The sequence below is a fragment of the Hippoglossus stenolepis genome, chromosome 6, assembly GCF_022539355.2.
Source record: "Hippoglossus stenolepis isolate QCI-W04-F060 chromosome 6, HSTE1.2, whole genome shotgun sequence".
Classification (NCBI taxonomy): Eukaryota; Metazoa; Chordata; class Actinopteri; order Pleuronectiformes; family Pleuronectidae; genus Hippoglossus; species Hippoglossus stenolepis.
In genome coordinates, this window is record NC_061488.1 from 18,747,261 (window position 1) to 18,768,773 (window position 21,513).

Here is a 21,513-nt window from a genome sequence, read left to right on the forward strand (position 1 = left end):
CAACTCGGGAGACTCCCAATGACCTACGAGCTGGTGGAGGTTTCAACGCACTCATCTGTTCAACCCAACGACTGTCAACACAAAAGACCTAAAGAGGTTAAATACCTGAAAGCTTCCAGGTAGAAGTGAACAAGCCTTTTGACAGAGGCAATGTCTACAAGAAACACAAGCAAACTAAGTTGCCTATGCACATGTCACTCTATAGCCAAGGTTTCTCTTGTTTCTAAATCAGGTGGAAAACACATCCAAATGGGCCCCAGTGGCCGAATGGATAAGGCACTGGCCTCCTAAGCCAGGGATTGTGGGTTCAAGTCCCATCTGGGGTGATTAACAGCAGAGTGGCGCAGCGAAGCGTATGGGCCCATAACCAGAGGTTGATAGGATCAAACTATCCTCTGCTAACAACTTCTTGCCAGGATGTGATTGAAGCAGTTTTATGATTGCGTAGGCGTAGTCACATGGTACCTCTCACCCTCCTCGTTAGTATAGTGGACAGTATCTCCGCCCGTCACGCTGAAGACCGTCTGATTCTCCGACGGGAGAATAAGTCTTTAACCTATTTAATCAATATTAGCTAATGTCATGACCTTGGCTACTTGTGCATTGCTGAGCTCAGAGGCTGTGCCCCGCTGGCAGTCGTCAAATGCCACAACCAGCTCGTAGTGTAGTGGTTACTGCCTGCCTAACACGCTGGGGAAGGTCCTGCCCTAGACCGAAGGAAACAGAGGTTTTTCTCCTGGAGCGCAACAGAGGGTTCAAGTCCCAAACAGGATGGTTACAGAGTGGCTAGTGGCGTGGGTTGGGCCTCCATAACCCAGAGGTCGATAGATCTAAACTATCCTCTGCTAACAATGTTTTTGCCAGGATGTGACGTCAGTAAATACTTTACAAAGAGGGGACTACAGCTGTTTAACATACAGTTGGTAGATAGGCAATTGGTCCTGCTTGTGTTTTAAAATTGTTCATTTCAATCCAAAACTGTTCTTTTTCTTTCTAACTGATTAAGGGAGGTTTCGTTATTTAACCTCTGTAAATAGCCACCTACACTTCAGTCCTAAATCTTTCCAGATGTCAATACCCAAATCACACCCCAAACTCTGTGACCAAGATTCACACAATATCAGGTTGGTCTGTGACTGCAGGGGTAAAGTAACAGCATTCACACTCAACTCGGGAGACCCCAATGACCCACGAGCTGGTGGAGGTCAGAACGACTCATCTGTTCAACCCAACGACTGTCAACATGAAGACCAAAGAGGTTAAATAATGAAAGCTTCCAGGTGGTGAAGTGAATGCCTTTGATGAGAGGCAAAATGTCTACAAGAAACACAACTAAGTTGCCTGGGCACATGTCACTCTATAGCCTACAGCCTTTATAGCCAAATCAGGTGGGAAAACACATCCAAATGGGCCCCAGTGGCCTAATGGATAAGGCACTGGCCTCCCTAAGCCAGGGATTGTGGGGTTCAAGTCCCATCTGGGGCATTAATAGCAGAGTGGGCGCAGCGGAAGCTGGCTGGGGCCCATAAATCAGAGGTCGAGTAGATCGAAAACTATCCTTCAAGCACAACCTTGCCAGGATGTGATTGAAGGCTTATGATTGCGTAGGCGTGGTCACATGGGTACCTCTCACCTCCTCGTTAGTATAGTGGAGCAGTATCTCCACCTGTCACGGAAGACCGGGGTTCGAATTCTCGACGAGAAAATAAGTCTTTAACCTATTTAATCAATATTAGCTAATGTCGACCTAATACCAGGTACGTTGAGCTCAGAGGTTGCGGCTCCGGGGCTGGCAGCCTTCGCCAACGCCACAATCAGCTCTGCAGTGTAGTGGTAATCACGCTTCGCCTAACACGCGAAAGGTCCCCGGTCTGGAGACCGCCAGAAACAGAGGTTTTTCTCCTGAGCGACAGTAGGTTCAAGTCCCAAACAGGATGGTTATACAGAGTGGCTTAGCGGAAGCGCAAGGCTGGGCCCATAACCCAGAGGTCGAGATAGATAGAACTATCCCTTCCTAACAATATTTTAGCCAGGATGTGATTGTCAGTAAATATTTTACAAAAGAGACTACAGCTGTTTAATACAGCACCTCCTGACTTTGCAAATATGTCCTGTACTCCTAAACCAGGATTATGGGTTCAACTCCCACAGGGTGATTAATACAGAGTGGCGCAGCGAAGCGCATGGGGGCCCATAACCCAGAGGCTCAAGTAGATCAAACTATCCTCTACAACAATGTTTTTGCCAGGATGTGATTGTCAGTAAATATTTCAAGCAAAGAGGGACTACAGCTGTTTAATACAGTTGGTAGATAGGCACTGTCCTGCTTGGTGTTTCAAAATTGCTCATTTCAATCCAAAACTGTTCTTTTCTTTCTAACTGATTAAGGAGGTTTCTGCTATTTAACCTCTGTGGGTCAGCCACCTACACTTCAGTCCTAAATCTTCCCGTGACAAGTCAATACCCAACCACACCCCAAATCCCAGACTCAATGATTCACATAATATCAGGTTGGGTCTAGACTAGTAGGTACAATAGTATTCACACCTCAACTCGAGACCAATGACCTACGAGCTGGTGGAGGTTTCAACGACTATCTGTTCAACCCAACGACTGTCAACACAAAGACCTAAAGAGGTTAAATACCTGAAAGCTTCCAGGTAGAAGTGAACAAGCCTTTGGATGAGAGGCAAAATGTCTACAAGAAACACAAGCAAACTAAGTTGCCTATGCACATGTCACTCATAGCGCCATGTTTCTCGAAAGGAATCAGGTGGAAAACACATCCAAATGGGCCCCAGTGCCTAATGGATAAGGCACTGCCTCTTAAGCCAGGGATTGTGGGTTCAAGTCCCATCTGGGGTGATTAACAGCAGAGGGCGCAGCGGAAGCGTTGCTGGGCCCATAACCCAGAGGTCGATAGATCTTAAACTATCCTCTGCTAACAACTTTTGCCAGGATGATTGAAGCAGCTTTATGGGATTGGTGCAGGCGTGGTCACATGGTACCTCTCACCCCTCCTCGTTAGTATAGTGACAGCATTTCCACCTGTCACGCGGAAGACCGGGGCCCGATTCCCGACGGGGAGAATAAGTCTAACCTAGCTTAATCAATATTAGCTAATGCTGCTAGACCTAATACCAGGTATTGTTGAGCTCAGAGGTTGTGGCTCACTGGCAGTCACAAATGCCACAATCAGCTCTCGTAGTGCAGTGGTTATCACGTCGCCTAACACGCGAAAGGTCCCGGTTCGAGACCGGGCGGAAACAGAGGTTTTTCCTGGAGCGAGACAGAGGGTTCAAGTCCCAAAACAGGATGGTTATAAGCAGAGTGGCGCAGTGAAGGCATGGGCCCATAACCTAGAGTGTCGATAGATAGAAACTATCCTCTCAACAATATTTTAGCCAGGATGTGATTGCTGCAAATATTTCACAAAGAGGGACTAAGAGCTGTTTAACACAGCACCCTGACTTTGGTAAATAAGGCCCGTACTCCTAAACCAGGATTGCGGGTCTCAACTCCCATACAGGGTGATTAACAGCAGAGTGGCGCAGCGGAAGCGTGCTGGGCCCATAACCCAGGAGAGGTCGATAGATCGAAACTATCCTCTGCTAATGTTTTTGACAGGATGTGATTCACAGTAAATACTTCACAAAGAGGGACTACAGCTGTTTAATACAGTTGTAGATAGCAATTGGTCCTGCTTGTGTTTCTCAAAATTGTTCATTTCCAATCCAAACTGTTCTTTCTTTCTAACTGATTGATGGGAGGCTCTGCTATTTAACCTCCGTGGGTCAGCCACCTACACTTCAGTCCTAAATCTTTCCCAGACAAGTCAACACCCAACCACACCCCAAATCCTGTGACCCTAATGATTCAAGTACAATATCAGGTTGGGTCTGTGACTAGTAGGCAACAGCATTCACACCTCACTCGGGAGACCCTAATGACCCACGAGCTGGTGAGGTTTCAATGACTCATCTGTTCAAATCCCAACGACTGTCAACACAAAGACCTAAAGAGGTTAAATACCTGAAAAAGCCTTATAGAAGTGAACAAGCTCTTTGATGAGAGTAAATGTCTATACAAGAAACACAAGCAAACTAAGCTGTTTGCGCACATGTCACTCTATAGCCATGTTTGTTTATAAATCAGGTGGAAAAATATCCAAATGGGCCTCAGTGGCCTAATGGATAAGGCACTGGCCTCTAAGCCAGGGGATTGTGGGGTTCAAATCCCATCTGGGGTGATTAATAGCAGAGTGGCGAGCGGAAGGCACTGGGCCCATAACCCAGAGGCCGATAGATCGAAACCATCCCTCTGATAACAAATCCCTTTTGCCAGGATGTGATTGAAGCAGTTTTGGCGATTGCGCAGGCGTGGTCACATGGCACTTCCTCACCCTCCCTGCTAGCATAGTGATGTGCATTCCGCCTGTCACGCGGAAGACTGGGGTTCGATTCCCGACGGGAGAATAAGTCTCTTAACTCATTTAATCAATATTAGCTAATGTCAAGTGACTCCAATACCAGGCATTGTTGCGCTCAGAGGTACAGGCCCGCTGGCACGTCAAATGCCACAATCAGTTTCGTAGTGTAGTGGCATTACGTCTCGCCTAACACGCGAAAGGTCCCCTGCTCCGCAGACCGAAGTAGCCAGAGGTTTTTCTCCTGGAGCAAAACAGGTTCAAGTCCCAAACAGGATGGTTACAAGCAGAGTGGCGCAGCGAAGCGCATGGGCCTTATAACCCAGAGGTCGTGAGTAGATGGGGAAACTATCCTCTCCTAACAATATTTTAGCTAGATGTGATTGTCATAAATATTCTCTTACAAAGAGGGACTACAGCTGTCAATACAGCACCTCCTGACTTGGTAACAAGGCCCTGTAATTCCTAAACCAACTGGGTTCAACTCCCAAGGCAGGGTGATTAATACAGAGTGGCGCAGCGGAAGGCAGTTGGGCCCATAACCCAGAGGTCGATAGATCGAAACCATCCTTCAAGTAATGTTTTTAAAGGTGATGTGATTGTCAGTAAATATTTCACAAAGAGGGACTACAGCTGTTTAATACAGCTGGCAGATAGGCACTGTCCTGCTTGTGTTTCTCAAAATTGTTCATTTCAATCCAAAACTGTTCTTTTCTTTTCTAACTGATTAAGGGAGGTTTCGTTATTTAACCTCTGTGGGTCAGCCACCTACACTTCAGAAGTCCTAAACTTTCCCCAGACAAGTCAATACCCAACCACACCCCAAATCCTGTGACCCTAATGATTCACACAATATCAGGTCTGTGACTACAGGTAACAATAGCATTCACACCTCAACCCGGGAGACCCAATGACCCACCCAGCTGGTGGAGGCTCAACGACCTATCCGTTCAACCCAACGACTGTCACACAAAGACCTAAAGAGGTTAAATAATTTTGAAAGCTTCCAGGTAGAAGTGAACAAGTTTCTGATGAGAGGCAAAATGTCTACAAGAAACACAAGCAAACCGTTGCCTATGCACATGTCATCTATAGCGCCATGTTTGATGAAATCAGTGAAAATGACATCCTAAATGGGCCCCAGGCCTAATGGATAAGCGCACTGGCCTCCAAGCCAGGGATTGTGGGTTCAAGTCCCATCTGGGATGATTAACAGCAGAGTGGCGCAGCGGAAGGCAGCTGGGCCTATAACTCAGAGGTCGATAGATCGAAACTATCCTCTGCTGGGCCAATCCTTGCCAGGATGATTGAAGCAGTTTTAAGGATTGCGTAGGCGTGGTCACATGGTACTCCCTTACCCCTCTCGCAGCATAGTGGACAGTATCTCCGCCTGTCACGTGGGAAGACCGGGGTCTGATTCTCGACGGGGAGAATAAGTCTTTAACTCATTTAATCAATATTAGCTAATGTCATGACCTAATACCAGGTATTGTTGAGCCCAGAGGTTGGCCCGCTGGCAGTCAGCCAAACGCCACAACCGCTCGCAGTGCAGTGGTTATCATGTCACTTAACACGCGAAAGGTCCCGGCCCGAGACCGGGCGGAACAGAGGTTTTTCCTGGAGCGTAACAGAGGGTTCAAGTCCCAAACAGGATGGTTACAAGCAGAGTGGCGCAGCGAAGCGCATGGGCCTCATAACCCAGAGGTCGAAGAGACAGGAAACTATCCTCTCCTAACAATATTTTAGCCAGGATGTGATTGTCAGTAAATATTTCACAAAGAGGGACTACAGCTGTTTAACACAGCACTTCCTGACTTTGAAAATAAGGCCCTGTACTCCTAAACCAGGGATTATGGGTTCAACTCCCATACAGGGTGATTAACAGCAGAGTGGCCATGAAGTGCTGGGCCCATAACCCAGAGGTCGATAGATCGAAACTATCCTCTCTGCTAACAATGCTTTTGCCAGGATGATTGCTGCAAATATTTCACAAAGAGGGACTAAGCAGCTGTTTAATACAGTTGGTAGATAGGCAATTGTCCTGCTTGTGTTTCTTAAAATTGTTCATTCCAATCCAAAACTGTTCTTTCTTCTAACTGATTAAGGAGGTTTCGTTATTTAACCTCTGTGGGTCAGCCACCTACACTTCAGTCCTAAATCTTTCCCAGACAAGTCAATACCCAACCACACCCCAAATCCTGTGACCCTAATGATTCACACAATATCAGGTTGGGTCTGTGACTAGTAGGTAACAATAGCATTCACACTCCCCAACCTCGGGAGACCCCAATGACTCACGAGCTGGGTGGAGGTTTCAATGACTCATCTGTTCAACCTAATGACTGTCAACACAAAGACCTAAAGAGGTTAAATACCTGAAAGCTTCCAGGTAGAAGTGAACAAGCCTTTGGATGAGAGTAAATGTTCAAGAAACACAAGCAAACTAAGTTGCCTATGCACATGTCACTCTATAGCGCCATGTTTTCGAGCGTAAATCAGGTGAAAACACATCCAAAATGGGCCCCAGTGGCCTAATGGATAAGGCACTGGCCTCCTAAGCCAGGATTGTGGGTTCAAGTCCCATCTGGGATGATTAATGAGCAGAGTGGCGTAGCGGAAGCGTGCTGGGCCCATAACTCAGGAGGTCGATAGATCGAAACTAACCTTCAAGCAACAACTTTTGCCAGGATGTGATTGAAGCAGTTTTAAGGATTGCGTAGGCGTTGGTCACATGGGTACCTCTCACCCTCCTCGTTAGTATAGTGGACAGTATCTCCGCCCTGTCAGCGGAAGACTGGGTCTGGATTCCCGACGGGAGAATAAGTCTTTAACCTATTTAATCAATATTAGCTAATGTCATGACCTAATACCAGGTATTGTTGAGCTCAGAGGTTGTGGCTCCTGGCAGCCGTCAAATGCCAAGAATCAGTTTCCGTAGTGTAGTGGTTAATACGTCACGAACACGCGGAAGGTCCCTGCCCGAGACCGGGAAGAAACAGAGGTTTTCTCCTGGAGCGTAACAGAGGTTCAAGTCCCAAACAGATGGTTATACAGAGTGGCGAGCGGAAGCGCATGGGCCCATAACCCAGAGGCTCTATAGATAGAACCATCTCTCCTAACAATATTTTAGCCAGGATGTGATTGTCAGCAACAGCTTGCCAAAGAGGTGACTACAGCTGTTTAACACAGCACCTCCTGACTTTGGTAAATAAGGCCCTACTCCTAAACCAGGGATTATGGGTCTAACTCACAGGGTGATTAATAGCAGAGTGGCGCAGCGGAAGCAAGGTTGGGGCTCTATAACTCAGAGTAACAGATAGATCGAAATCATCCTCTGCTAACAATGTTTTTGCCAGGATGTGATTGTCAGTAAATATTTCACAAAGAGGGACTACAGCTGTTTAATACAGTTGGTAGATAGGCACTGTCCTGCTTGTGTTTCTTAAAAATTGTTCATTTCAATCCAAAATCAGTTCTTTCTTCTCTAACTGATTAAGGGAGGTTTCTGTTATTTAACCTCTGTGGGTCAGCCACCTACACTTCAGTCCTAAAATCTTTTCCCAGACAAGTCAATACCCAACCACACCCCAAATCCCAGACCCTAATGATTCACACAATATCAGGTTGGGTCTGTGACTAGTAGGTAATAATAGCATTCACACTTTAACTCCTCGGGAGACCCCAATGACCTACGAGCTGGTGGAGGTTTCAACGACTCCATCTGTTCAACCCAACGACTGTCAACACAAAGACCTAAAGAGGTTAAACACCTGAAAGCTTCCAGGCAGAAGGAACAAGCCTTGGATGAGAGGCAAAATGTTCAAGAAACACAAGCAAACCAAGTTAAGCCTATGCACATCACTCTATAGCGCCATGTTTTGAGCCAAATCAGGTGGAAAACACATCCAAATGGGCCCCAGTGGCCTAATGGATAAGGCACTGGGCCTCCCTCAAGCCAGGGATTGTGGGTTCAAGTCCCATCTGGGGTGATTAACAGCAGAGTGCGCAGCGAAGGGTGCTGGGCCCATAACCCAGAGGTCGATAGATCAAACTATCCTCTGCTAACCACTTCTTTTTGCCAGGATGTGATTGAAGCAGTTTTATGATTGCGTAGGCGTGGTCACATGGTACCTCCTGGCCCTCCTCATAGTATAGTGACAGCATTCGCCTGTCACGCGGAAGACCGGGTTCATTCCCGACGGGAGAATAAGTCTTTAATCCCATTTAATCAATATTAGCAATGTCATGAATTTCAATACCAGGCATTGCTGAGCTCAGAGGTTGTGGCCCAAGGCAGTCACAAATGCCACAATCAGCTCCGTGAGGTAGTGAGCACACGCCCGCCTAACAAAGGTCCCTGCCCGAGACCGGGCGGAAACAGAGGTTTTTCTCCTGGAGCGAACAGAGGGTTCAAGTCCCAAACAGGATGGTTATACAGAGTGGCTGAGCGGAAGCGGCTGGGCCCATAACCCAGAGGTCGATAGATCAAACTATCCTCTGCTAACAATGTTTCTTTGCCAGGATGTGATTGTCAGTAAATATTTCACAAAGAGGGACTACAGCCGTTTAATACAGCTGTGACAGGCACTGTCCTGCTGTGTTTCTAAAATTGTTCATTTCCAATCCAAAACTGTTCTTTCTTTCTAACTGATTAAGGGAGGGTTTCTGTTATTTTAACCTCTGTGGGTCAGCCACCCACATCAGAACCTAAATCTTTCCCAGACAAGTCAATACCCAACCACACCCCAAATCCTGACCCTAATGATTCAAGCACAATATCAGGCTGGGTCTGTGACTAGTAGGTAACAATAGCATCTACACCTCAACCTCGAGACCCCAATGACCCACGCAGCTGGTGGAGGTTTCAACGACTCATCTGTTCAACCCAACGACTGTCAACACAAAGACTCAAAGAGGTTAAATACCTGGAAAGCTTCCAGGTAGAAGTGAATGTTTCTTTGGATGAGAGGCAAAATGTCTACAAGAAACACAAGCAAACTAAGTTGCCTATGCACATGTCACTCTATAGCGCCATGTTTTTGAGCGAAATCAGGTGGAAAATACATCCAAATGGCCCAGTGGCCTAATGGATAAGGCACTGGCCTCCTGCCAGGATTGTGGGTCAAGTCCCATCTGGGGTGATTAACAGCAGAGTGGCGTAAAGGAAGCGTGCTGGGCCTCACAACCAGAGGTCGATAGATCAAAACTATCCTCTGCTAACAACTTTTGCCAGGATGTACGAAGCAGCCTGTATGATTGCGTAGGCGTGGTCGCTACGGTACCTCTCACCTCCTCATAGTATAGTGGAGGTATCTCCGCCTGTCACGCCGGAAGACCGGGTCTGATTCCCGATGGGGAGAAGGCGTCTTTTAATCCTATTTAATCAATATTAGCTAATGCCGCGACCTAAATACTTCAGGTATTGTGAGCTCAGAGGCTGTGGGCTCCGCTGGCAGTCACAAATGCCAACTAGTTTCCGAGTGCAGTGGTTATCACGCCTGGCCTCAACACGCGAAAGGTCCCCGCCCGAGACCGGGCGGAAACAGAGGTTTTTCTCTCCTGGAGTGTGGCTAGAGGGTTCAAGTCCCAAACAGGATGGTTATGGGCAGAAGGGCGCAGCGGAAGCCAAGGCTCATAACCCAGGAGGTCGACATAGATAGAAACTATCCCTCCTAACAATATTTTAGCCAGGATGTGATTGCTGCAAATATTTCATAAAAGAGGACTACAGCCGTTTAACACAGCACCTCCGACTTGGTAAATAAGGCCCTGTACTCCTAAACCAGGATTGCGGGTTCAACTCCCATACAGGGTGATTAATACAGAGTGGCGAAAGTGAAGCGCATGGGCCCATAACCCAGAGGTCGTATAGATCGAAACTATCCTCTGCTAACAATTTTTGCCAGGATGTGATTGTCAGTAAATATTTCACAAAGAGGGACTACAGCTGTTTAATACAGTTGGCAGATAGGCACTGTCCTGCTTGTGTTTTAAAAATTGTCTATCATTTCAATCCAAAACTGTTCTTTCTTTCTAACTGATTGGCGGGAGGTTTCTGCTATTTAACCTCTGTGGGTCAGCCACTCATACTCAGTCCTAAATCTTTCCCAGACAAGTCAATACCCAACCACACCCCAAATCCTGTGACCCTAAATGATTCACACAATATCAGGTTGGGTCTGTACTAGTAGGCACAATAGCATTCACACTTCAACCTCGGGAGACCCCAATGACCCACGAGCTGGTGGAGGTTTCCAACGACTCATCTGTTCAACCCAACGACTTGGGCCGCAACACAAAGACTCAGAGGTTAAATACCTGGAAAGCTTCCAGTGTAGAAGTGAATAAGCCTTTGGATGAGAGGCAAAATGTCTACAAGAAACACAAGCAAACCAAGTTGCCTATGCACATGTCACTCTATAGCGCCATGTTTTCGAGCTAAATCAGGTGGAAAACACATCCAAATGGGCCCCAGTGGCCTAATGGATAAGGCACCGCCTCCCAAGCCAGGGGGATTGTGGGTTCAAGTCCCATCTGGGGTGGTTAACAGCAGAGTGGCGCAGCGGAAGCGTGCTGGGCCCATAACCCAGAGGTCGATAGATCTAACCATCCTCTGCTAACAAATCCTTTTGCCAGGATGTGATTGAAGCAGTTTTATGTTTGCGAGGCGTGGTCACATGGTACCTCTCACCCTCCTCGTTAGTATATAGTGGACAGTATCTCCGCCTGTCACGCTGAAGACCGGGTTCGATTCCCGACGGGAGAATAAGTCTTTAACCTATTTAATCAATATTAGCTAATGTCATGACTCCAATACCAGGTATTGTTGAGCTCAGAGGTTGTGGCTCCGCCTGGCAGTCACAACGCCAAGCAACCAGTTTCGCAGTGCAGTGGTTATCACACTCACCTTACATGCGAGTGGTCCCTGCCCGAAACCGGGCAGAAACATTTATTCTTTGTTTTCATTTGCTTGACAAGTGACGCCACCATTAGCCTGCTCAAGTCCCATACAGGGTGGTTAACAGCAGAGTGGCGCAGCGGAAGCTTGCTGGCCCATAACCCAGAGGTCGGCAGATCGAAACTACCTTCAGCAACAATCTCTTGCCAGGATGATTGAAGCAGTTTTATGATTGCGTAGGCGTGGTCACATGGTACCTCTCACCCTCCTCGTTAGTATAGTGGATAGTATCTCCGCCTGTCACCGGAAGACCGGGGTTCGATTCCCGGCGGGAGAATAAGTCTTTAACCTATTTAATCAATATTAGCTAATGTCATGACCTAATACCAGGTATTGTTGAGCTCAGAGGTTGTGGCTCCGCTGGCAGTCGTCAAATGCCACAATCAGTTTCCGTAGTGTAGTGGTTATCACGTTCACCTTACATGCGAAAGGTCCCGGTTCAAACCGGGCAGAAACATTTATTCTTTGTTTTCATTTGCTTGACAAGTGACGTCACCATTAGCTCGTTCAAGTCCCATACAGGGTGGTTAACAGCAGAGTGGCGCAGCGGAAGCGTGCTGGGCCCATAACCCAGAGGTCGATAGATCGAAACTATCCTCTGCTAACAACTTTTTTTTCCAGGATGTGATTGAAGCAGTTTTATGTTTGCGTAGGCGTGGTCACATGGTACCTCTCATCCCTCCTCGTTAGTATAGTGGATAGTATCTCCGCCTGTCACGCGGAAGACCGGGGTTGATTCCCGCCGGGAGAATAAGTCTTTAACCTATTTAATCAATATTAGCTAATGTCATGACCTAATACCAGGTATTGTTGAGCTCAGAGGTTGTGGCTCCGCTGGCAGTCGAATGCCACAATCAGTTTCCGTAGTGTAGTGGTTATGACGTTCACCTTACATGCGAAAGGTCCCGGTTCGAAACGGGCAGAAACATTATTCTTTGTTTTCATTTGCTTGACAAGTGACGCACCATTAGCTCGTTCAAGTCCCATACAGGGTGGTTGACAGCAGAGTGGCGCAGCGAGCGTGCTGGGCCCATAACCCAGAGGTCGATAGATCGAAACTATCCTCTGCTAACAACTTTTTGCCAGGATGTGATTGAAGCAGTTTTATGTTTGCGTGGGCGTGGTCACATGGTACCTCTCATCCCTCCTCGTTAGTATAGTGGATAGTATCTCCGCCTGTCACGCGGAAGACGGGTTCGATTCCCGACGGGAGAATAAGTCTTTAACCTATTTAATCAATATTAGCTAATGTCATGACCTAATACCAGGTATTGTTGAGCTCAGAGGTTGTGGCTCGCTGGCAGTCGTCAAATGCCACAATCAGTTTCCGTAGTGTAGTGGTTATCACGTTCACCTTACATGCGAAAGGTCCCGGTTCGAAACCGGCAGAAACATTTATTCTTTGTTTTCATTTGCTTGACAAGTGACGTCACCATTAGCTCGTTCAAGTCCCATACAGGGTGGTTAACAGCAGAGTGGCGCAGCGAAGCGTGCTGGGCCCATAACCCAGAGGTCGATAGATCGAAACTATCCTCTGCTAACATCTTTTTGCCAGGATGTGATTGAAGCAGTTTTATGTTTGCGTAGGCGTGGTCACATGGTACCTCTCCCTCCTCGTTAGTATAGTGGACAGTATCTCCGCCTGTCACGCGGAAGACCGGTTCGATTCCCGCGGGAGAATAAGTCTTTAACCTATTTAATCAATATTAGCTAATGTCATGACCTAATACCAGGTATTGTTGAGCTCAGAGGTTGTGGCTCCGCTGGCAGTCGTCAAATGCCACAATCAGTTTCCGTAGTGTAGTGGTTATCACGTTCACCTTACATGCGAAAGGTCCCCGGTTCGAAACCGGGCAGAAACATTTATTCTTTGTTTTCATTTGCTTGACAAGTGACGTCACCATTAGCTCGTTCAAGTCCCATACAGGGTGGTTAACAGCAGAGTGGCGCAGCGGAAGCGTGCTGGGCCCATAACCCAGAGGTCGATAGATCGAAACTATCCTCTGCTAACAACTTTTTGCCAGGATGTGATTGAAGCAGTTTTATGATTGCGTAGGCGTGGTCACATGGTACCTCTCACCCCTCCTCGTTAGTATAGTGGATAGTATCTCCGCCTGTCACGCGGAAGACCGGGTTCGATTCCCGACGGGAGAATAAGTCTTTAACCTATTTAATCAATATTAGCTAATGTCATGACCTAATACCAGGTATTGTTGAGCTCAGAGGTTGTGGCTCCGCTGGCAGTCGTCAAATGCCACAATCAGTTTCCGTAGTGTGTGGTTATCACGTTCACCTTACATGCGAAAGGTCCCGGTTGAAACCGCAGAAACATTTATTCTTTGTTTTCATTTGCTTGACAAGTGACGTCACCATTAGCTCGTTCAAGTCCCATACAGGGTGGTTAACAGCAGAGTGGCGCAGCGGAAGCGTGCTGGGCCCATAACCCAGAGGTCGATAGATCGAAACTATCCTCTGCTAACAACTTTTTTGCCAGGATGTGATTGAAGCAGTTTTATGTTTGCGTAGGCGTGGTCACATGGTACCTCTCATCCCTCCTCGTTAGTATAGTGGATAGTATCTCCGCCTGTCACGCGGAAGACCGGGGTTCGATTCCCCGACGGGGAGAATAAGTCTTTAACCTATTTAATCAATATTAGCTAATGTCATGACCTAATACCAGGTATTGTTGAGCTCAGAGGTTGTGGCTCCGCTGGCAGTCGTCAAATGCCACAATCAGTTTCCGTAGTGTAGTGGTTATCACGTTCACCTTACATGCGAAAGGTCCCGGTTCGAAACCGGGCAGAAACATTTATTCTTTGTTTTCATTTGCTTGACAAGTGACGTCACCATTAGCTCGTTCAAGTCCCATACAGGGTGGTTGACAGCAGAGTGGCGCAGGCAGGCGTGCTGGGCCCATAACCCAGAGGTCGATAGATCGAAACTATCCTCTGCTAACAACTTTTTGCCAGGATGTGATTGAAGCAGTTTTATGTTTGCGTAGGCGTGGTCACATGGTACCTCTCATCCCTCCTCGTTAGTATAGTGGATAGTATCTCCGCCTGTCGCGGAAGACCGGGGTTCGATTCCCGACGGGAGAATAAGTCTTTAACCTATTTAATCAATATTAGCTAATGTCATGACCTAATACCAGGTATTGTTGAGCTCAGAGGTTGTGGCTCGCTGGCAGTGTCAAATGCCACAATCAGTTTCCGTAGTGTAGTGGTTATCACGTTCACCTTACATGCGAAAGGTCCCGGTTCGAAACCGGGCAGAAACATTTATTCTTTGTTTTCATTTGCTTGACAAGTGACGTCACCATTAGCTCGTTCAAGTCCCATACAGGGTGGTTAACAGCAGAGTGGCGCAGCGGAAGCGTGCTGGGCCCATAACCCAGAGGTCGATAGATCGAAACTATCCTCTGCTAACATCTTTTTGCCAGGATGTGATTGAAGCAGTTTTATGTTTGCGTAGGCGTGGTCACATGGTACCTCTCACCCCTCCTCGTTAGTATAGTGGACAGTATCTCCGCCTGTCACGCGGAAGACCGGGGTTCGATTCCCGACGGGAGAATAAGTCTTTAACCTATTTAATCAATATTAGCTAATGTCATGACCTAATACCAGGTATTGTTGAGCTCAGAGGTTGTGGCTCCGCTGGCAGTCGTCAAATGCCACAATCAGTTTCCGTAGTGTAGTGGTTATCACGTTCACCTTACATGCGAAAGGTCCCCGGTTCGAAACCGGGCAGAAACATTTATTCTTTGTTTTCATTTGCTTGACAAGTGACGTCACCATTAGCTCGTTCAAGTCCCATACAGGGTGGTTAACAGCAGAGTGGCGCAGCGGAAGCGTGCTGGGCCCATAACCCAGAGGTCGATAGATCGAAACTATCCTCTGCTAACAACTTTTTTGCCAGGATGTGATTGAAGCAGTTTTATGTTTGCGTAGGCGTGGTCACATGGTACCTCTCACCCTCCTCGTTAGTATAGTGGATAGTATCTCCGCCTGTCACGCGGAAGACCGGGTTCGATTCCGACGGGAGAATAAGTCTTTAACCTATTTAATCAATATTAGCTAATGTCATGACCTAATACCAGGTATTGTTGAGCTCAGAGGTTGTGGCTCCGCTGGCAGTCGTCAAATGCCACAATCAGTTTCCGTAGTGTAGTGGTTATCACGTTCACCTTACATGCGAAAGGTCCCGGTTGAAACCGGCAGAAACATTTATTCTTTGTTTTCATTTGCTTGACAAGTGACGTCACCATTAGCTCGTTCAAGTCCCATACAGGGTGGTTAACAGCAGAGTGGCGCAGCGGAAGCGTGCTGGGCCCATAACCCAGAGGTCGATAGATCGAAACTATCCTCTGCTAACAACTTTTTTTTCCAGGATGTGATTGAAGCAGTTTTATGTTTGCGTAGGCGTGGTCACATGGTACCTCTCATCCCTCCTCGTTAGTATAGTGGATAGTATCTCCGCCTGTCACGCGGAAGACCGGGTTCGATTCCCCGACGGGGAGAATAAGTCTTTAACCTATTTAATCAATATTAGCTAATGTCATGACCTAATACCAGGTATTGTTGAGCTCAGAGGTTGTGGCTCCGCTGGCAGTCGTCAAATGCCACAATCAGTTTCCGTAGTGTAGTGGTTATGACGTTCACCTTACATGCGAAAGGTCCCGGTTCAACCGGGCAGAAACATTTATTCTTTGTTTTCATTTGCTTGACAAGTGACGTCACCATTAGCTCGTTCAAGTCCCATACAGGGTGGTTGACAGCAGAGTGGCGCAGCGGAGCGTGCTGGGCCCATAACCCAGAGGTCGATAGATCGAAACTATCCTCTGCTAACAACTTTTTGCCAGGATGTGATTGAAGCAGTTTTATGTTTGCGTAGGCGTGGTCACATGGTACCTCTCATCCCTCCTCGTTAGTATAGTGGATAGTATCTCCGCCTGTCACGCGGAAGACCGGGTTCGATTCCGCGGGAGAATAAGTCTTTAACCTATTTAATCAATATTAGCTAATGTCATGACCTAATACCAGGTATTGTTGAGCTCAGAGGTTGTGGCTCCTGGCAGTCGTCAAATGCCACAATCAGTTTCGTAGTGTAGTGGTTATCACGTTCACCTTACATGCGAAAGGTCCCGGTTCGAAACCGGGCAGAAACATTTATTCTTTGTTTTCATTTGCTTGACAAGTGACGTCACCATTAGCTCGTTCAAGTCCCATACAGGGTGGTTAACAGCAGAGTGGCGCAGAAGCGTGCTGGGCCCATAACCCAGAGGTCGATAGATCGAAACTATCCTCTGCTAACAACTTTTGCCAGGATGTGATTGAAGCAGTTTTATGTTTGCGTAGGCGTGGTCACATGGTACCTCTCACCCCTCCTCGTTAGTATAGTGGACAGTATCTCCGCCTGTCACGCGGAGACCGGGTTCGATTCCCGGCCAGGAGAATAAGTCTTTAACCTATTTAATCAATATTAGCTAATGTCATGACCTAATACCAGGTATTGTTGAGCTCAGAGGTTGTGGCTCCGCTGGCAGTCGTCAAATGCCACAATCAGTTTCGTAGTGTAGTGGTTATCACGTTCACCTTACATGCGAAAGGTCCCGGTTCGAAACCGGCAGAAACATTATTCTTTGTTTTCATTTGCTTGACAAGTGACGTCACCATTAGCTCGTTCAAGTCCCATACAGGGTGGTTAACAGCAGAGTGGCGCAGCGGGCGTGCTGGGCCCATAACCCAGAGGTCGATAGATCGAAACTATCCTCTGCTAACAACTTTTTTCCAGGATGTGATTGAAGCAGTTTTATGTTTGCGTAGGCGTGGTCACATGGTACCTCTCATCCCTCCTCGTTAGTATAGTGGATAGTATCTCCGCCTGTCACGCGGAAGACGGGTTCGATTCCCAGACGGGAGAATAAGTCTTTAACCTATTTAATCAATATTAGCTAATGTCATGACCTAATACCAGGTATTGTTGAGCTCAGAGGTTGTGGCTCCGCTGGCAGTCGTCAAATGCCACAATCAGTTTCCGTAGTGTAGTGGTTATCACGTTCACCTTACATGCGAAAGGTCCCGGTTCGAAACCGGGCAGAAACATTTATTCTTTGTTTTCATTTGCTTGACAAGTGACGTCACCATTAGCTCGTTCAAGTCCCATACAGGGTGGTTAACAGCAGAGTGGCGCAGCGGGCGTGCTGGGCCCATAACCCAGAGGTCGATAGATCGAAACTATCCTCTGCTAACAACTTTTTGCCAGGATGTGATTGAAGCAGTTTTATGTTTGCGTAGGCGTGGTCACATGGTACCTCTCATCCCTCCTCGTTAGTATAGTGGATAGTATCTCCGCCTGTCACGCGGAAGACCGGGTTCGATTCCCGACGGGGAAATAAGTCTTTAACCTATTTAATCAATATTAGCTAATGTCATGACCTAATACCAGGTATTGTTGAGCTCAGAGGTTGTGGCTCCGCTGGCAGTCGTCAAATGCCACAATCAGTTTCCGTAGTGTAGTGGTTATCACGTTCACCTTACATGCGAAAGGTCCCGGTTGAAACCGGGCAGAAACATTTATTCTTTGTTTTCATTTGCTTGACAAGTGACGTCACCATTAGCTCGTTCAAGTCCCATACAGGGTGGTTAACAGCAGAGTGGCGCAGGAGCGTGCTGGGCCCATAACCCAGAGGTCGATAGATCGAAACTATCCTCTGCTAACAACTTTTTGCCAGGATGTGATTGAAGCAGTTTTATGTTTGCGTAGGCGTGGTCACATGGTACCTCTCATCCCTCCTCGTTAGTATAGTGGACAGTATCTCCGCCTGTCACGCGGGCAGGAGTTCGATTCCCGACGGGAGAATAAGTCTTTAACCTATTTAATCAATATTAGCTAATGTCATGACCTAATACCAGGTATTGTTGAGCTCAGAGGTTGTGGCTCGCTGGCAGTCGTCAAATGCCACAATCAGTTTCCGTAGTGTAGTGGTTATCACGTTCACCTTACATGCGAAAGGTCCCCGGTTCGAAACCGGGCAGAAACATTTATTCTTTGTTTTCATTTGCTTGACAAGTGACGTCACCATTAGCTCGTTCAAGTCCCATACAGGGTGGTTAACAGCAGAGTGGCGCAGCGGAAGCGTGCTGGGCCCATAACCCAGAGGTCGATAGATCGAAACTATCCTCTGCTAACAACTTTTTTTTCCAGGATGTGATTGAAGCAGTTTTATGTTTGCGTAGGCGTGGTCACATGGTACCTCTCATCCCTCCTCGTTAGTATAGTGGATAGTATCTCCGCCTGTCACGCGGAAGACCGGGTTCGATTCCCGACGGGAGAATAAGTCTTTAACCTATTTAATCAATATTAGCTAATGTCATGACCTAATACCAGGTATTGTTGAGCTCAGAGGTTGTGGCTCCGCTGGCAGTCGTCAAATGCCACAATCAGTTTCCGTAGTGTAGTGGTTATCACGTTCACCTTACATGCGAAAGGTCCCGGTTCGAACCGGGCAGAAACTTTATTCTTTGTTTTCATTTGCTTGACAAGTGACGTCACCATTAGCTCGTTCAAGTCCCATACAGGGTGGTTAACAGCAGAGTGGCGCAGCGGGCGTGCTGGGCCCATAACCCAGAGGTCGATAGATCGAAACTATCCTCTGCTAACAACTTTTTGCCAGGATGTGATTGAAGCAGTTTTATGTTTGCGTGGCGTGGTCACATGGTACCTCTCATCCCTCCTCGTTAGTATAGTGGATAGTATCTCCGCCTGTCGGCGGAAGACCGGGTTCGATTCCCGGCCGGGAGAATAAGTCTTTAACCTATTTAATCAATATTAGCTAATGTCATGACCTAATACCAGGTATTGTTGAGCTCAGAGGTTGTGGCTCCGCTGGCAGTCGTCAAATGCCACAATCAGTTTCCGTAGTGTAGTGGTTATCACGTTCACCTTACATGCGAAAGGTCCCTGGTTCGAAACCGGGCAGAAACATTTATTCTTTGTTTTCATTTGCTTGACAAGTGACGTCACCATTAGCTCGTTCAAGTCCCATACAGGGTGGTTAACAGCAGAGTGGCGCAGCGGAAGCGTGCTGGGCCCATAACCCAGAGGTCGATAGATCGAAACTATCCTCTGCTAACAACTTTTTTGCCAGGATGTGATTGAAGCAGTTTTATGTTTGCGTAGGCGTGGTCACATGGTACCTCTCATCCCTCCTCGTTAGTATAGTGGACAGTATCTCCGCCTGTCACGCGGAAGACCGGGGTTCGATTCCCCGACGGGGAGAATAAGTCTTTAACCTATTTAATCAATATTAGCTAATGTCATGAGCTAATACCAGGTATTGTTGAGCTCAGAGGTTGTGGCTCAGCTGGCAGTCGTCAAATGCCACAATCAGTTTCCGTAGTGTAGTGGTTATCACGTTCACCTTACATGCGAAAGGTCCCGGTTAACCGGGCAGAAACATTTATTCTTTGTTTTCATTTGCTTGACAAGTGACGTCACCATTAGCTCGTTCAAGTCCCATACAGGGTGGTTAACAGCAGAGTGGCGCAGGAAGCGTGCTGGGCCCATAACCCAGAGGTCGATAGATCGAAACTATCCTCTGCTAACAACTTTTTTCCAGGATGTGATTGAAGCAGTTTTATGTTTGCGTAGGCGTGGTCACATGGTACCTCTCATCCCTCCTCGTTAGTATAGTGGATAGTATCTCCGCCTGTCACGCGGAAGACCGGGTTCGATTCCCGACGGGAGAATAAGTCTTTAACCTATTTAATCAATATTAGCTAATGTCATGACCTAATACCAGGTATTGTTGAGCTCAGAGGTTGTGGCTCCGCTGGCAGTCGTCAAATGCCACAATCAGTTTCCGTAGTGTAGTGGTTATCACGTTCACCTTACATGCGAAAGGTCCCGGTTCGAACCGGGCAGAAACATTATTCTTTGTTTTCATTTGCTTGACAAGTGGCGTCACCATTAGCTCGTTCAAGTCCCATACAGGGTGGTTAACAGCAGAGTGGCGCAGCGAGCGTGCTGGGCCCATAACCCAGAGGTCGATAGATCGAAACTATCCTCTGCTAACAACTTTTTTTTCCAGGATGTGATTGAAGCAGTTTTATGTTTGCGTAGGCGTGGTCACATGGTACCTCTCATCCCTCCTCGTTAGTATAGTGGATAGTATCTCCGCCTGTCACGCGGAAGACCGGGGTTCGATTCCCCGACGGGGAGAATAAGTCTTTAACCTATTTAATCAATATTAGCTAATGTCATGACCTAATACCAGGTATTGTTGAGCTCAGAGGTTGTGGCTCCGCTGGCAGTCGTCAAATGCCACAATCAGTTTCCGTAGTGTAGTGGTTATCACGTTCACCTTACATGCGAAAGGTCCCCGGTTCGAAACCGGGCAGAAACATTTATTCTTTGTTTTCATTTGCTTGACAAGTGACGTCACCATTAGCTCGTTCAAGTCCCATACAGGGTGGTTAACAGCAGAGTGGCGCAGCGGAAGCGTGCTGGGCCCATAACCCAGAGGTCGATAGATCGAAACTATCCTCTGCTAACAACTTTTTTGCCAGGATGTGATTGAAGCAGTTTTATGTTTGCGTAGGCGTGGTCACATGGTACCTCTCACCCCTCCTCGTTAGTATAGTGGACAGTATCTCCGCCTGTCACGCGAAGACCGGGGTTCGATTCCCCGACGGGGAGAAAAAGTCTTTAACCTATTTAATCAATATTAGCTAGTGTCACACCATCCAATCATGACCTAATACCAGGTATTGTTGAGGTCAGAGGTTGTGGCAGTCGTCAAATGCCACAATCAGTTTCTTTAGTGTAGTGGTTATCACGTTCGCCTAACACGCAAAAGGTCCCTGGTTTGAGACCGGGCGGAAACAGAGGTCCTCCTGGAGCGTAACAGAGGGTCCAAGTCCCATACAGGGTGATTAACAGCAGAGTGGCGCAGCGGAAGCGTGCTGGGCCCATAACCCAGAGGTCGATAGATCGAAACTATCCTCTGCTAACAATTTTTTTGCCAGGATGTGATTGTCGGTAAATATTTCACAAAGAGGGACTACAGCTGTTTAACACAGCACCTCCTGAAGTTAGTAAATAAGGCCCTGTACTCCTAAACCAGGGATTG

The 21,513-nt window shown here is 47.3% G+C and overlaps 1 protein-coding gene and 24 non-coding genes across 26 annotated transcripts in view; 24 read left to right on the plus strand and 1 right to left on the minus strand.

Moving 5' to 3' along the window:
• The window catches only part of sema3h (sema domain, immunoglobulin domain (Ig), short basic domain, secreted, (semaphorin) 3H), a 111,434-nt gene that overhangs the window by 86,255 nt on the left and 3,666 nt on the right, over nucleotides 1-21,513 (minus strand). The gene's annotated exons all lie outside the window — the stretch shown is intronic.
• trnar-ccu lies at nucleotides 254-326 on the plus strand. Its single transcript has one exon. It is a non-coding gene; the product is annotated as a tRNA-Arg (tRNA).
• trnar-ccu lies at nucleotides 6,947-7,018 on the plus strand. The gene has a single exon. It is a non-coding gene; the product is annotated as a tRNA-Arg (tRNA).
• On the plus strand, nucleotides 11,917-11,988 carry trnam-cau. The gene has a single exon. It is a non-coding gene; the product is annotated as a tRNA-Met (tRNA).
• Nucleotides 13,174-13,246, plus strand: trnav-uac. The gene has a single exon. It is a non-coding gene; the product is annotated as a tRNA-Val (tRNA).
• trnam-cau lies at nucleotides 13,322-13,393 on the plus strand. Its single transcript has one exon. It is a non-coding gene; the product is annotated as a tRNA-Met (tRNA).
• On the plus strand, nucleotides 13,791-13,862 carry trnam-cau. Its single transcript has one exon. It is a non-coding gene; the product is annotated as a tRNA-Met (tRNA).
• On the plus strand, nucleotides 13,938-14,009 carry trnad-guc. The gene has a single exon. It is a non-coding gene; the product is annotated as a tRNA-Asp (tRNA).
• trnav-uac lies at nucleotides 14,121-14,192 on the plus strand. The gene has a single exon. It is a non-coding gene; the product is annotated as a tRNA-Val (tRNA).
• trnav-uac lies at nucleotides 14,590-14,661 on the plus strand. The gene has a single exon. It is a non-coding gene; the product is annotated as a tRNA-Val (tRNA).
• Nucleotides 14,737-14,808, plus strand: trnam-cau. The gene has a single exon. It is a non-coding gene; the product is annotated as a tRNA-Met (tRNA).
• On the plus strand, nucleotides 15,064-15,136 carry trnav-uac. The gene has a single exon. It is a non-coding gene; the product is annotated as a tRNA-Val (tRNA).
• On the plus strand, nucleotides 15,212-15,283 carry trnam-cau. The gene has a single exon. It is a non-coding gene; the product is annotated as a tRNA-Met (tRNA).
• trnam-cau lies at nucleotides 15,682-15,753 on the plus strand. The gene has a single exon. It is a non-coding gene; the product is annotated as a tRNA-Met (tRNA).
• Nucleotides 16,478-16,548, plus strand: trnav-uac. The gene has a single exon. It is a non-coding gene; the product is annotated as a tRNA-Val (tRNA).
• trnav-uac lies at nucleotides 17,414-17,485 on the plus strand. Its single transcript has one exon. It is a non-coding gene; the product is annotated as a tRNA-Val (tRNA).
• On the plus strand, nucleotides 18,351-18,423 carry trnav-uac. Its single transcript has one exon. It is a non-coding gene; the product is annotated as a tRNA-Val (tRNA).
• On the plus strand, nucleotides 18,499-18,570 carry trnam-cau. The gene has a single exon. It is a non-coding gene; the product is annotated as a tRNA-Met (tRNA).
• trnav-uac lies at nucleotides 19,295-19,367 on the plus strand. The gene has a single exon. It is a non-coding gene; the product is annotated as a tRNA-Val (tRNA).
• On the plus strand, nucleotides 19,443-19,514 carry trnam-cau. The gene has a single exon. It is a non-coding gene; the product is annotated as a tRNA-Met (tRNA).
• trnad-guc lies at nucleotides 19,590-19,661 on the plus strand. The gene has a single exon. It is a non-coding gene; the product is annotated as a tRNA-Asp (tRNA).
• Nucleotides 20,532-20,603, plus strand: trnad-guc. The gene has a single exon. It is a non-coding gene; the product is annotated as a tRNA-Asp (tRNA).
• On the plus strand, nucleotides 20,715-20,787 carry trnav-uac. The gene has a single exon. It is a non-coding gene; the product is annotated as a tRNA-Val (tRNA).
• trnam-cau lies at nucleotides 20,863-20,934 on the plus strand. Its single transcript has one exon. It is a non-coding gene; the product is annotated as a tRNA-Met (tRNA).
• Nucleotides 21,322-21,393, plus strand: trnam-cau. The gene has a single exon. It is a non-coding gene; the product is annotated as a tRNA-Met (tRNA).